Raw genomic sequence first — 15528 nt, forward strand, 5'->3', positions numbered from 1 at the left:
ACCTGGTACGGTGCTGCATTTGCTCGAGTACGTGTCCCATGAAACAAGAGTCACAATAAAAGAGCTCAAAGATTTTGCAAGCTAAATGGTATGATTGCTTGGGTTTAGGATAGCAAATGGGTTTTTATCTAATGTTTGCTTTTGTTAACACTATCGGTTAGGTTTATGGTAGGGTTTAGTGTAGGTGGTACATTATTTTCAAATGCGATAGAGTTTCATTAAGGTTGAATATGAAATTTAATCGTAAGCTTGGTGAACAGCTTTGGAGAATTTGATGTTTCCCCATTCAAAGAGATAGGAGCTGCACTTGCATGCTGAGAGGCATTTCAAAGATGGCCGCCAAATGAAATGACTTGTCTTAAAAGGACTTTGATAAAACTCAATCTGCTTTTAGGGCCATTCACTGGACATTTCACTTTAAAAGTATAGGGAAATGTGCTCAAAGCAATGTAATATAATTTTGAAAATGAAATGTCACAACAGGCACGTTTTTCGTAATGAGTCTGGGTTGTTTTTTCCCCAGTGGCTTATTGTATATGATAATATATAATTTAATGATTGCACATGAGAATTAAAGAAATTAACATATTAAAAGAAGTTAACTTATTTTTAACATCAAAAGATTTTGAAACTGACAAACTTCTCTTAATGTGCTAAGTGTTATTGGCCAATGCTAAAAATATCAAAATGGGCAAATATTGTCTGATTAATTGACCTGGCCAGTGTCACTAGTTTTTATGGTTGTCCATTTCAGGTTTTGTGTATGTTTTATGTCTATTTTATATGATAACTAGCAGTTAGTGATAGCTATCTGGTTGTCTGTGGTTTTTACTCCTTTTCATAAGGGTCATAGTGGATGAATTGTGCTGCTGACTTCAAGTCCCTTCACTTCAAGTTCCACTTCCCTAAATGTGGGTGGAGTGAGAGCTTGGGGTGTTTCCTGTATACAACTTATAGAGAGTTGGGGTTTTTAAACATTTTATTTATATAATTTTTTAAAATGAAAGGTTTATTTTTAGTTAACCCAAAAATGAAAATTGTCGTCATTTACTCACTTTCTAGTGAACATAACAGGAGATCATAGGGAGAATGTTTATGCTGCTGCAAGTGGATGAATGCTGTCAAGTTCCAAAAATGACATAAAATCACCATTAAAGCATCATAAAATATGTGCTAAATCTCCTGAAGCCAAATTATATAATTGTGTGACCAATTGACTGAAATGTAAGCTGTATGGACTACTCTATGGTAATTTTATGTCACAGTGTCCATCCCTGTTCACTTTCATTGTCCTGAAAACAAGCATAAATATTGTGCCTAAATTCCCCTTTTGTGTTTCATTTAAGCAATGGTATTGTTTGGAAATAGGAAATAATGGAAATAAATAATTGAATTGTTTTGGATGAACCAAAGTGCTTTAGTTGTGATTGAACCAGTCCTAATCAAGTGCCACATACAGTCATGGTCAGAATTATTGGCACCTTTGGTAAATTTGATCAAAGATGGCTGTGAAAATACATTATGAAATAAATGTTTTTCTCCAAAATACATTGGCCACAATTATCAGCATCTCTAGAAATACTTATGAGTAAAATATCTCTGAAGTAGCCTATATTCCCATTCATATTTGCATTTTTTAGCAGTGTGACTAGGAACATGAAATTGTCCAGCCATGACTTTTTGTTTCACAGGAGTATAAATATGGGGAAACACAAAGGTCAAATTCCCTCAATTATCCATCACAATGAGTAAAACTAAAGAATATAGTTCTGATGTGCAGCAAAAGATTGTTGAGGGTCACAAAACAGAAAGTGGCTGTAAGAAAATAGCTAAAGCATTGAAAATTCACATTTCCACCATTTCACACAATTTTAAAAAGCAGTAATTCACGAACATGAAAAACAGCGATAACGGCATAAACCTGTTGTCTGCAGGGATGTGTTCTTTTCTCCACCTCGATGATATGTAATACTGAAAGTTGTCATAGGAGATTTCGTCTCTTAGCCCCACTTTTTGCTCTTTCAGTCACGTAAATTATGGATTTACATTCCATCTCCATTATCACGAAACCCACGACACACAACAAACACAGTTCTGAGCACGGCATCCTCCATCCTCCGGTTTTTAGCGTCTGTAAATGCCGCGCTTAAAGACGCCGCTGTTGGCTGCTTTTGAGTTCCTGTTCCTGGTGCGAATGCAACTAGGAACTAGGGTTGTCACAATACCAAAATTTTGACTTCGATACGATACCCAACTTATATATCACGATACCGATACTTAAACGATACTATGGCAAAAACCTAAAACGGCAGGAAAAGTAAAGAAATAACACATGACATAACTTTACTTCATCAGTGTGCAGGCTGATAATTCTGGATTTGAGCTTCAATGCCATGAAGTTAGAGTTAGATTCAATATTTTTTTTTTTTTTTTTTTTTTTTTTTTCATGCTCAATAAAATTGTAAATTATTTGCTGTTACACTTTTTTACACATTGGGTGTTTTTGACAGCAAGATTATTGTAAAAATTATATTACTGTAAATAATTAGAGCAATGTTATTAAAGCATAAATTGGTTTAAAATAACTGTATATACCCTTCACATATTTATATATTTTTTAATTAATTTTATTTTTGTAACCAGATATATCACTTATTAAACTTAGACTCAACAATACACCTCTTTGCGGAGTTCTGCTTGCACGAGTAAAATAAATAAAAAACACTCATTTAATGTTTGAGAGCACAAACATAATGCTGGTATCACATTCACTAACCTGTCACTCTTTAAATTCTTTGTACAAATCGGGAAGTTTGACGGCAAGATGCTTTTGACTCCCTTCGCTTGCGTTATTTTGATGTCCGTGGGCTTGCCCTGACTGTCGGCAATGTAAGCAAAATAATGCCATATTTCGCTTTGTGCATCTGCTTTCTCAATCATTTGTGGACGGTCTGCAAGAGCACCTGTATTTACAACCATACCTCTCGTTTCGTCACCATAAAAGCCGTCGCGCAGTTGAGAGGAATAAACGCACTCAATGTGCCTCAGAAGCAGCGCGCTGCACGCACACTGCCCCCTGCTGTCGCACATTAGGAAATACAGCTGGCACTCAAAGTACCGGTACTAATAAAATGAAGAACCGGACCGTTTTTAAAAGCAGGGTATCGCGATACCTTTCTAATACCGGTATATCGTGCAACACTACTAGGAACATGGCCTGGGGGAGAAATTAGTTCTCAGGGAACTACTCTAGCGGCTAGTTTCTATAACTGAGTTCCTAGAACTATTCGATGTGAAAGCCCCTATTATCGTCCTAATGCACGGTGAGGAGAGCTTGAGTGGCCATAGACTCTCCAAGGATCACAGCTGGAGAATTGCAGAGATTAGTTGAGTCTTTGGGTCAGAAACAGCACCTACATCACCACAAGTTGTTTGGGAGGGTTTCAAGAAAAAAATCCTCTGCTTTCTTCCAAAAACAATCTCCAGAATATTCAGTTGTCAGACACTACTGGAACTGCAAACACAACTTGGTTCTATGGTCAGATGGAACTAAAAAAGGAGCTTTTTGGCAGCAAACCCACCAGATGAGTTTGGTGCAAACAGGAATAAAATGTACCCCATTCCCATGGTTAAATATAGTGATGGATCCTATTTTTCTGCTGGAGGGTTTTGGACATCTTGTTTGGGTACATGGCATCATGGATTCTATCAAATACCAACAGATAAAAGTCAGGTTTTGATTTACCTCTGCTATAGAAATCTTATAATGGGCAGTGTTTGGATCTTCCATAGGGACAATGATCCAAAAGAAACATCAAAATCAACACAAAAATGGGTCACTAAGCACAAAATGAAGCTTCTGCCATGGCCGTCCCCGTTCCCTGACCTGAACCTTATAGAAAATGAGTGGGGTGAACGGAAGATGAAAAGCACCAACAGGGCTACAGACTGCGACTAAATGGTCACATTTTGCGACAATTTTTCCTGCCTGTGTGAGCAAACGTTTGTTAGCCCGTCGCACTGGATCACCACAACGTTGCCCAACATAAAAATGGCAAACGTAATGAAAGCGGAATGAAACCGCGCTACTCATTTGTGCTTCACAGACAGTTTATCAGTTCAGAATAATGTTAGTGCAGCGGCAGCGCGAGCCACAAGCTACTCACAAGCCGATCTTTATCACGTGATACTGTTACTACACAGCGCTGGGAGATCTAGTAAAGAAAGCATTTGAATTCACCACAGAATTAATAACATTGCTGTGAGATCTAGTGAGCAGCATTCGAATTTGGAGCAGCTCTCCGTTATAAACCGTAGATACCGGATCAAATGGCGCTGATGTGGAAACCAGGAGAAACATTGTGCCATGAATGCACAAGTTATAGAGATCTTTAAGTCTACAAATCAATAACATTTTTAGTATTTTAGTATGGGGCTTAAGCCTTGTCTGTGAAACTGTGGGCAAAAGGATTAACAAAGCAGATTTATTTCCACAGGCTTCTTTGTTCATATTTATCAAGGGTGCCAATAATTCTGACAATGACTGTAGATGTCATGTTACTGCTATAGTACTTTTTTTTTTAACACAAGAATAAACCCCAAATGACAACCACTGAGTTTACATATTGTTCCTCCTTTTTAAGTATTGTGAGGGGAAGTGAATCAGTAATTGCTCAAAGCTCACCATATTATCTAATGTTGTTAGTCTTTCAGGATACAGTCTCTGAATTACACAAGGGTGAGCATGCTACTTGGGTTCTTCTTGCATAATATATTCTCAAAGAAATAACCTTCAACCATACAATAGCTATCTTTCCATCACCCTGTTTTTATGTGCATTTTGAAGTATTGTATTACAAATGAGTGATGGAAACGCCAAATTTCACAAAGTTTTTACGCTCGCTTGAGGTGGTTTTTGACTTGTGCGAAAAAGAGTTAATGCGAATAATGGGAGATGGAAACGCATTTTAACACTGAATAAATTCTGACGTAGCAAACATTAAACCAACGTGACTAATCAGCTGTTTCCGCTGATGGTGTTTTATTTACAGTTGGTTATTAGGTTAACAATACCGCTGTCATCCACTCGAACAACATGATGGAAATTCACCTGATTTTTCCCTTTTTTGCAAACTTTGAAAAGATTTGCCTGACATTTGGATGAAAACCCAGTTACTCTCTCTGTGTGATTGCACATTCTGGAACACAAACAAGTTCCAACTCCAAGTCAATGTAAAATTTCCTCCTATAGCCTGTAAAACTGGTGAGGGTTTTTAGAGAGCTCAACAATACATGCCTTGTTAAAAGATTCCATGCAATAAGCCGATGAACCCAGCTTAAGTGTGATTTAGATGTTTTTTTTTATTAGGTTAACTACTGGAATTTAAGAGATGGGATTTTAATAATAAAGTCATACCTCATACCTTCTCGTCTGATGAACCTATTAATTTTTAGTTGGGGGTGTTCAGATATGGGTCAGTATTGCAAAGGTCACTCTTCTGTAGAAGAAGAACAGTAGTAAGACTGGTAAGAAAGTGTCTGCTAAGAGAGAACTGATGACAGACTGTTGGATTATTTAAAATTAAAGGGTTAGTTCACCCAAAAATGAAATTTCTGTCACCCTCATGTCGTCCCAAACCCATAAGGCCTTCGTTCCTCTTCGGAACACAAATTAAGATATTTTTGATGAAATCCTAGGGTTTCTGAACCACATAGATAGCAACGTCATTGCACCTTTTAAGGTCCAGAAAGGTATTAAAGACATTGTTAAAATAGTTAACGTGACTACAGTTGTTCAACCTTAAAGGTGCCCAAGAATGCTTTTTCACAAGATGTAATATAAGTCTAAGGTGTCACCTGAATGTATCTGTGAAATTTCAGCTCAAAATACCCCATACATTTTTTTAAATTAATTTTTTTAACTGCCTATTTTGGGGCATCATTAACTATGCACTGATTTTTTCAGCGCGCCGCCCCTTTAATTCGCGTGCTCCCTGCCACACGAGCTCTCGATTATATTACAGCACATTTACAAAGTTCACACAGCTAATATAACCCTCAAATGGATCTTTACAAGATGTTCGTCATGCATGCTGCATGCATGCTTCGAATTATGTGAATAAAGTATTTATTTTGATGTTTATATTTGATTCTCTTTGAGGCTGTGCTCCGTGGCTAATGGCTAATGCTACACTGTTGGAGAAATTTATAAAGAATGAAGTTGTGTTTATGAATTATACAGACTGCAAGTGTTTAAAAATGAAAATAGCAACGACTCTCTTGTCTTCGTGAATTCAGTAAGAAACGATGGTAACTTTAACCTCATTTAACAGTACATTAGCAACATGCTAACGAAACATTTAGATAGACAATTTACAAATATCACTAAAAATATCATGCTATCATGGATCATGTCAGTTATTATTGCTCCATCTGCCATTTTCGCTGTTGTTCTTGCTTACCTAGTCTGTTGATTCACCTGTGCAGATCCAGACGTTACTGGCTGCCCTTGTGTAATGCCTTTCATAATGTTGGGAACATGGGCTGGCATATGCAAATATTGGGGCGTACACCCCGACTGTTACGTAACAGTCGGTGTTATGTTGAGATCCGCGTGTTTTCCGGAACTCTTTTAAACAAATGAGATTTACATAAGAAAGAGAAAGCAATGGAGTTTGAAACTCAATGTATGTCTTTTCCATGTACTGAACTCTTGTTATTCAACTATGCTGAGGTAAATTCAAATTTTGAATCTAGGGCACCTTTAATGTTATGAAGCAACAAGAATACTTTTTGTGCAAAAACAAAATTCAACAATTTTTTTTCTCTCTTCCCTGTCAGTCTCCTACGCTGTTGATATAGTGAACGCAGTACAGCACTTTCGTGTTTACATCCGAACGCCTGCTCAGTATTGGCCGACGCTGTACATGTGAGCATCATGATGCATTCATTTAATGCTGATGAAGGAGCTGGCCAAAATGAGTCGGCGTTCTGACGTAGAACACGGAAATGCTGTACTGGATTCACTACGTGAACTGTGTAGGAGAACTGAAGTTATTGAAGTATAACAAGGTTCAGTTTGTGTAAGACCTTTTTTTTTTTTTTTTTTTTTTTTTTTTTTTTTTTTTTTTTTTCCTTCAGTATTTTTGGCTGGACTTTCACCCTGCTACCTAAAAATGCTGTGGGTTTTTATATATGTACATGTTGGAGTAATTTGTACTATAATGTGCCTTGACTTGCATTGATGAATCATTCACAAATATATTAGGTGTACTAGTTAACATCAGGGACTAAAAAATACTGTTATGTTTGTACTTTACTCACAAACTAGTACCATGGTATTACCATATTATTTTTGACATGATACCATGGTTTTCTTGGAAGTACCTTGGACGAGCATTCAAATTTATGTATTTAATCACTTATATCAATATACTTTGTTTTTACAATCTGATATCATTGCTTTTCCACAGTATCCCGCCACAATGCTTTTTTTTTTTTTTTTTTAAGTTTATTGAATCTGTCATTTAATAATTCATTAGGCCAGGTGCTCTTGCACTCTGAAAAGCAGTATTATCAGGTTGCTGAATGACATCAGTAAATCTTATAGTCCAGCTCTGTAGGCGTAGATTCGCTCCCAGCTCCTCAAACAGACCCGACACTCCTCAACTGATGATTTTTTTTTTTTTTAAGCACCAGGCCAAAAAAGAATGTTTATAACAAGCGTGAACAACTATTTTTGTCTGATTGCCGGTCCGTGTTCATTTAAGCGTTGGGGTCACACACAAGCCCATTTTTCGTGAGACAAAACTGCTCCGCTTAGTAAGTCTGTCATACTGTGGCGCCTCATTAGCTCCTCACAGAGTGCTTCATACAGCTGGCAGCGTCTGTGTGCCCAGCCGTCTCCCAGAGCACTTCAATAGAGCTGACGGATAACAGCGGATCCTTTGTAACAGCAAATGTGTGAGAAACTGGGCGAAAGGTGTTAGTGCTGGATGCTTTCTATGAAAAAGTCTGACACACCCTGTTATGAAAACCATGCTCACCTGTGGTATATGAGACGCCCTTTCTTCTAGGTCAGATAAGGACTTTGGCTATGACCATTTGCTCAACTGCTGCTCATCCATTAAGGTAGTTTCTGTTAGCAAACCCACAGTGTGTACTGGCCGATGGATTTTTGGTTTCTCTCTTGGAAAACTGGAGCTGAATTTGATATTGTGATAATCTTTGACTGCATGTGTAATAGAGAGAGCTGTGTCTGGAGTAGGAGAGGTATAAACTGCCCTCAGGTTTATTATGCTGCAGTGTTTAAAATGCCCGCATTATTTTGCTTTTTATACAGTCGTCATCATTTGAAGTAGATCAAAACCTTTCATCAAAGTTGTCCTAAAACCTTCTTAGGACATCTTTGATTTAACTTTTTTAATCCACTTCAAATGTTGACTACTATATATAAAATGTTTAGCTTTATGAGGTGTATATTTTTTGTGTTAACCCACGTATGTTTTGTGTAGCACAAAAAGGGGAAAAAAAATCACACTACTCTCTCTCTTTTTTTTTTTTTTTTTTAAAGACACCTACGTTTATGGCCAATAGAAGGGCTTGGGACTGAGAAAATACTGGGGGTGTCTTTCCTTGCCATCTCTAAATATTTTCCAAATTATAACATTGTTTGTTATGAAATACTCTTAATATTCTGATTAATAATGCTAAATATACAGTATATGGAGAAAAAAAAAACAAAAAAACAACTTGTCACAAACCTGGTTTAGTTTAACAGTTGAAATCATATGACAGAAAAATAATTGTTTTCTGCAGTGTTTCAGCAAAAGCATCTATTTTGCCTCTCACCGTGTTTCTGCTACTGATGTTAAAATAACCGCATCATTTGCAGCTCTTAATGTGGCGCTTTACGTCTTTAGAGAGAATCGACAGCTCTAAATGTTATAGAATGTAGCACTGAAAAATCATTACCATGAACGGCCCTGTGCACGAACCGCTCTGTTGTTTTTGACGTGCTGCTCACTTTAATCTGTAGAAACGGTAAAATTGCGCAATTATGTCCCACAGTCCGGATGGAACAGGGGCCTGTACCATGATGGTAGTTGAACAAACTCAGGGTAATAGGATTAGTTTCGATTTGACAAAACCAAACCACTCCAATCCAGCTTTGTTGGTACCATGATGCTGATCATCAACTTTCTCTGTCAACTCAGGCTTTGATCCTGAGTTTGTGGAGCACGTGCACATTATTGCGTGACATCAGTGGCAAACAGCCAATCACATGCCTTTTTACAGTCTTGCAACAGAGAGAAACAATGATTCTCGTGAGAGAGCTAGCGCGATTCAAAACTCTTTTGCTGAAGATTAAGAGATTGAAGTAAATGAAGAATTTAAACTCATGTACACTGATGAAAAAATTAAAGAAATGATCTTGCTCTATCAGTGCAAGTGAAACTTGTGAAGTTAGTTTATTTAGTTGATAATATAATGATAGAGACATGTAAGGTCATATGTGGTCATATTTAAAGTTTATTTACAGCTTATTTATATTACATATGATTTGTATATATTAATATTCATTGAAACTAAATAATAACTGTTAAACTAAAATCGCTTGTGTAATGGATTAATAATAATATCATTGAATTATTATATAAATCATATAGCTATAAATCATAAAATCATTCTAAGTAATCATCATTAAAGCCAGACAATTTCATCGTTAAATATTTGTTTTTACTATATAGTGACCTTTAATTTGGAGGAAGAGAAACTGGGGGAGTGACTTTTTTTGCATTGGTTGTGTCAGTGTCACTTTGCTCACATCTGATTGGTCCAATTTCAGTTTGAGATCTCTTATCCAGAACATAACCCCGGAGCAGGTTAGCTGTGGAGCAGAAGTTACTATGGCGATGAACACCACTAAAAGCCAAGTCACTTTCATGGTACCTAAAACCCAGGATTGGCGCAAACTAATCTGAAACTTACCTGGCTAGCCAGCTAATCCGACTTCATGGTACAGGCCCCAGGTCCGGTCCACCATCTGAATATCGCTACCATATACAGTTCAAATTTGTAAATAGTTGAACATTGAATTTAAGTAATTTTACTGTAAAATAATTTAAGTAAAAACCATAAATTATTGATGAAAAACAATGTTCCTAGAAGACACCATGACACGTCGCATATGATTTTTTTTTTTTTTATATAAATAGAAATTTTATTTTCAGTAATGTACTTTACATTAGAGTGATTTGTGTTACATTTTTCTGTTGTTATTATTTTTTTAATAGTGTTGCGTGTTGCGCTGACAGTGTTTTGTCTTTGTGTGGATGACTTGTGCAGTGTCTATTTGAGTTTCCATTTTTTACCATATTTATTATGATAGTTTTGTTTGATTTTCATTTCCATTAACTAATGCTGGGAATTTCAAAATGACCAAATACTGGCCAATTAACTGGCTCGGTTGAACAGTCTACAATTGTTTTAATTTAGTAAGTAATATAATTGCATTTACACTACTTAATTTTAGTTCATGTTTTAGGTCGGTTTCTTGTCTTAAATTGAATAAAGATCTTAGACATTTTTTGGGGAAATATTTGTATCTCGAGTCCAAATTCTCTGAAATTCTTATCTGGAATTCTTGTTTATCACAATGACATATATTTGGTTTTGTTATCTGTGTACGGAAATGCTGATAAAATCCATTATGTTTAACGATAAGAACATGCTGTCAAAACACACAAAACATAGCCTACTTTCTGTGGTCAAAGTCTCAAATCCAAAGTGTTTTCACAATGTACAGTTGTGTGTATGTTCAGTTTGATTTGGTTGGTACAGCAGTGATGTATGTGATGGTTCGGTCATGGCTCAATTCCTGCACAACCCCCTAGCATGATGGTTAAGCTTCAAACGCAATCTAACAACTGATTCAATGTGCACCAATGTCAATTTGATCCTTCAAATGTTGGATGCTCTGTGTGGAAATTATCTAAATATTGGTCATGTTATTTTAAAACCCACTGAGATTCGCATGGCTCCAGTCTGCAGGCTGTGATAGGGCACTGCTTCCTGCATTGTAGAGAGATCTGTTTTCTTTTATGTCACTAAAGTACCACAACAAAGTAAAGTGGTGCCCTCAGCAATGGTAGATTGAGTTGTTGTTGATTTGTTCAGGAAGTTTAGTTTGTAAACTGGAATTTGGGAGGTCTAGAGTGTAATGAAATTTTTATGAAACTTTACAAAGAGAATTTCTCAAGTCAACATGAAACGTTATTTACAACCTTTTTTTTTTTTACTTCCATAATGTGTTGTGTTTGAGTGAAACAGGATATTCATTGAAAAAAAAAAAGAAAAAAAAAAAAAGTGGGCCAGGCCTTGATTTTATCCATCGGAAATTGCTTGAATCTTGAAATAGTTGTCAGCTGTCAGTTGAAACTTTCTTTGTAAAAGAGCACTTTATTATTCTACATATTGAGTAAAGATTATGAAGACAAACATTGTATTGTTTTGAACAGCATTCATTCAGGCATTCACAATAAGACTATAAAAATGTATTAAGAAAGTAATTGGGATTTATTTTGATTTCATGTTGACTTTTAAACCAAATAAGTTTTTGGAGCTTGTACTTGTGTTGAGCTGTTGGATCTGCTGTGATTCTGATGATACACACTTACTCATATCCTAAGATAACCTACAGTCATGACTTCTGGTTTAAGTGCAGTAATTTCACAGGCTAGTGAACAGACAGAAACTCCCAAGCTGGGAGTCTCTCTGTCTGGACTCAAGCAGGCCAGCAAGAAACATGCGTGGGCATCTAGAGAGGTATCAGCAAATTGTAATCCAGATCAGTAAAGACATCTGATTGTCATCAACTTTTTTTAAAACCTTTTGCACTGCAGAGGGAATTTCTGGGACAATATTGATAACTGATAATCAACAGCTTTTGTGGCAGATACTGATATAAGTAGGTAGGTAGTTCTTCAATTGGCATCTGTGAAAATTTTTAAAGGTGCCCTAGATTATGTTTTTAAAAGATGTAATATAAGTCTAAGGTGTCCCCTGAATGTGTCTGTGAAGTTTCAGATCAAAATACCCCATAGATTTTTTTTTTATTATTTTTTTTTAACTGCCTATTTTGGGGCATCATTATAAACGCGCCGATTTTATGCTGCGGCCCCTTATCCCGTGGTCCACGCCCACAGAGCTTGCGCTTGCCTTGAACAGTGCCTTAACAAAGTTTACACAGCTAATATAACCCTCAAAATGGATCTTTACAAAGTGTTCGTCATGCATGCGGCATGCATGCGTCGGATTATGTGAGTATTGTATACTGTTATATTGTTTACTTCTGATTTTGAATGCGTTTGATAGTGCTCCGTGGCTAACGGCTAATGCTACTCTGTTGGAGACATTTATAAAGAATGAAGATATGTTTATGCATTATACAGACTGCAAGTGTTTAAAATGAAAATAGCGACGGCTCTTGTCTCCGTGAATACAGTAATAACCGATGGTAACTTTAACCACATTTAACAGTACATTAGCAACGTGCTAACGAAACATTTAGAAAGACAGTTTACAAATATCACTAAAAATATCATGTTATCATGGATCATGTCAGTTATTATTGCTCCATCTGCCATTTTCTTTCTTATTGTTCTTGCTTGCTTACCTAGTCTGATGATTTGGTTGTGCACATCCAGACGTTACTGGCTGCCCTTGTCTAATGCCTTTTATAATGTTGGAAACGTGGGCTGGCATATGCAAATATTGGGGGCGTATACCCCGACTGTTACGTAACAGTCGGTGTTATGTTGAGATTCGCCTGTTCTTCGGAGGTCTTTTAAACAAATGAGATTTATATAAAAAGGAGGAAACAATGGAGTTTGAGACTCACTGTATGTCATTTCCATGTACTGAACTCTTGTTATTTAACAATGCCAAGATAAATTCAATTTTTCATTCGAGGGCACCTTTAATTTAAAAAGGTCTGATGCATGGCATATCATTTATGTGCAGTAGATAAGATAAAAAAAAAGTACCTTCGATAAAAAATAAAGTGTTTCCACACATTAAATTACACAGTGGTGTGGGAATTCATTGATAAAGCACAACTCCCTCACACCTTCAGCACTCAAACATCCCTATATAAGAGCTTTACTACCACTGAACTTTACTGTGGGAACCAGGCACTTCTCACTGTACTCCTCCTCTAGCAACACCATAACATTTTGGATGCTGTTAGATACAAAATGATTGATTTGGTCCCTTGAGACCAGAGTATTGATTATTATATTTTGTAAAAATGGCTAACTGACTTTATTGTGCTTTGACTACAGTAGGTAGTTCCAGTGAGAACAACAACCATGCATGTCATTTCTGCAGGCTGCATCTTACTCTGTGAGATAAACAGTCACTCTTTTCATAGCTTTTGCTGGCTCTCAGACACTCGCTTGGTATTTCTCCTGCTCTTTGTCTAGCAAAAAAATCCCTCATCACTAAATGAAAGCTTACATTGAAGGCCTAATTATTTCAGGGGCCTTGTCACAAGTCCATTATTTTTGAATTTCTGTGTTACTTTTGCTATATTTTCACACTTATAATAAAATATGAAATAATGATTTGGTAATCCTCTTGTACCACTGTCCTCTTTTGTGCTAAGAAATAAGTCTCCTGACAGTTCTCTCCCAAGTGGTTCCATTGTTGTCAGCATTAAGTCTGATAATGAATTCTGTGGGCTATATAACACTTTTAATTGTCAAGAAATTACTTCTCTTTCAATGTTTTAGTTCATTTTTTTAGTAACATTTAGGAGGGTGTACTCATTTTTGCTACACAACATTCTATCACCTTGATAAGAAAATCTTATATTCCTGAATAATGTTGACATGCTTCTTTGGTAATTGATTAAGCAGACTTGCTGGAACATTATATCTCTAAAGAACCCTAACATGTCTTCTAAATAATTGAGTAACTTCATGCGACACATTTATCCTAAAAGCTGTCCTCATAACTTTCCTCCTGACTGCTCTCCTCACTATCTTCTTTTCTCTCGAACATGGTAGATGATGATAATGATTTATTTTATTTTATTTTATTAACATTAAGGACAGACAACAGCAAGCATATTAGGCTGCTGTCACTTTAAGAAGGAAAGCACGGACCGAATAACTGACACACATCCGGTTTCTTTCTCAACTGTTCACTTATGACATAACCAAGAGAATACTTGCCGAGACAGGTATTTAGACATAATTGTGTGTGTATGTGTCCGTTCAAGCGCAAGTAAACGCGAAAGAGGAATTAATTCGGTGTTGGAGCGCTGCCTGACTCTCTCTCTCTCTCTCTCTCTCTCTCTCTCTCTCTCTCTCTGCGTGCGCGTGTATCGTGGGTGTGAGGCTATGCGCACAGATAACAGCTCTTCTTCCGCTTTTAAAATCGTTTGAATGTGTTAACTGGCGAGACAAGTATCCAAATGATAAGCTTTAACTCAATCATAGTTAAATTTAGCAGTTAACCCGCGAATCACACGCGTGCCGAACCGTTGGACCTTATCCAGGGTTTTTCCTGCATAGAGAATTACGAGGCGGCCGCCTCCGGCTGTCGATAAAACTCAGACAGGTAGTCACATGCTCACTTACCCCCTTTCCACCGACACGGTTCTGTTGCGGGTTCCCAGTCCATTCTCGAACCGTTCGTTATTGATGCTCGGATCGCGGTTATATCCGCGGGTCGGGCGGGCCAAGTAATACAAAATAGCATTTCAATTAATTGCGGATGGATGAGAGATAAATCAGTAATGTGTTGATTTTAATAAAGACACTAATTTCACGGTAAGACGAAAAGTACGAAAGTGCGTTACTGTTTTACTTTCGTTTTCAACGGAACTATTTCTCCAAGGAAATCAGGTGCCTAGAGCACCTTCTAGTGGTCATGATATATATATAAAAAAAAAAAACCCTACATGAGATTTTTTTTTGTAAGAAACTTTAATAATCCTAAAAATTAGAGAAGAGAAAAAAAGAAAAGAAAAGAAGAGGGCACAAAAATAAAGAAACAAACGGAAGAATATCAAACATGGCACAAATTCTGGAAGTTTTCATTGCTTTCTTGTTGACAGAAGTTGAAATTGTATTTAAATACATCTTCAATTCTTATTTGAAACAGTTAAAGTAGGGTTTACTTTTCATATATTTACATTTATGGATCCTACATGAGATATTGCTTTATATCTTAACAGCTTTAACTAAAAATATACACAAGCTTAACTTAAAGAAATTATTCTGATAAGTGTTTTCCAAAAAGATGTAATGAAACGGTGACAATTTAAGTTTGAAGGGAGTAAAGCCTGTGTTCAGGCTATTAAGGAAATGTAATTTAGCCAAAGAAGAACTTTTATTTTAAATAAATTTTAATCTATAAGCAACCTACTTTGGTGTGATGTTACCATGTCATCATGCCCCTGGACCCCCCTAGAGAGACCAAGTAATTTACCACCTCTGCCTCATTTTGAGCCAGAAAACG

The 15528-nt window shown here is 36.6% G+C and overlaps 1 protein-coding gene across 4 annotated transcripts in view; it reads left to right on the forward strand.

The window, feature by feature from the left end:
- Positions 1-15528, forward strand: part of LOC125258897 (polycomb group RING finger protein 3) — a 100083-nt gene that overhangs the window by 5556 nt on the left and 78999 nt on the right. The window contains exon 1 of one of the 4 annotated variants that reach the window (XM_048176102.1): positions 14181-14245. The exons of 2 other annotated variants lie outside the window; for them this stretch is intronic. The gene's annotated coding sequence lies outside the window, so the exon portion shown is untranslated. Of the gene's footprint in view, positions 1-14180; positions 14246-14604; positions 14626-15528 lie in introns of those variants that run through there. One more of the 4 variants, XM_048176104.1, reaches the window with a different exon arrangement.

Source organism: Megalobrama amblycephala, linkage group LG23 (assembly GCF_018812025.1).
Source record: "Megalobrama amblycephala isolate DHTTF-2021 linkage group LG23, ASM1881202v1, whole genome shotgun sequence".
NCBI classification, from domain to species: domain Eukaryota; kingdom Metazoa; phylum Chordata; class Actinopteri; order Cypriniformes; family Xenocyprididae; genus Megalobrama; species Megalobrama amblycephala.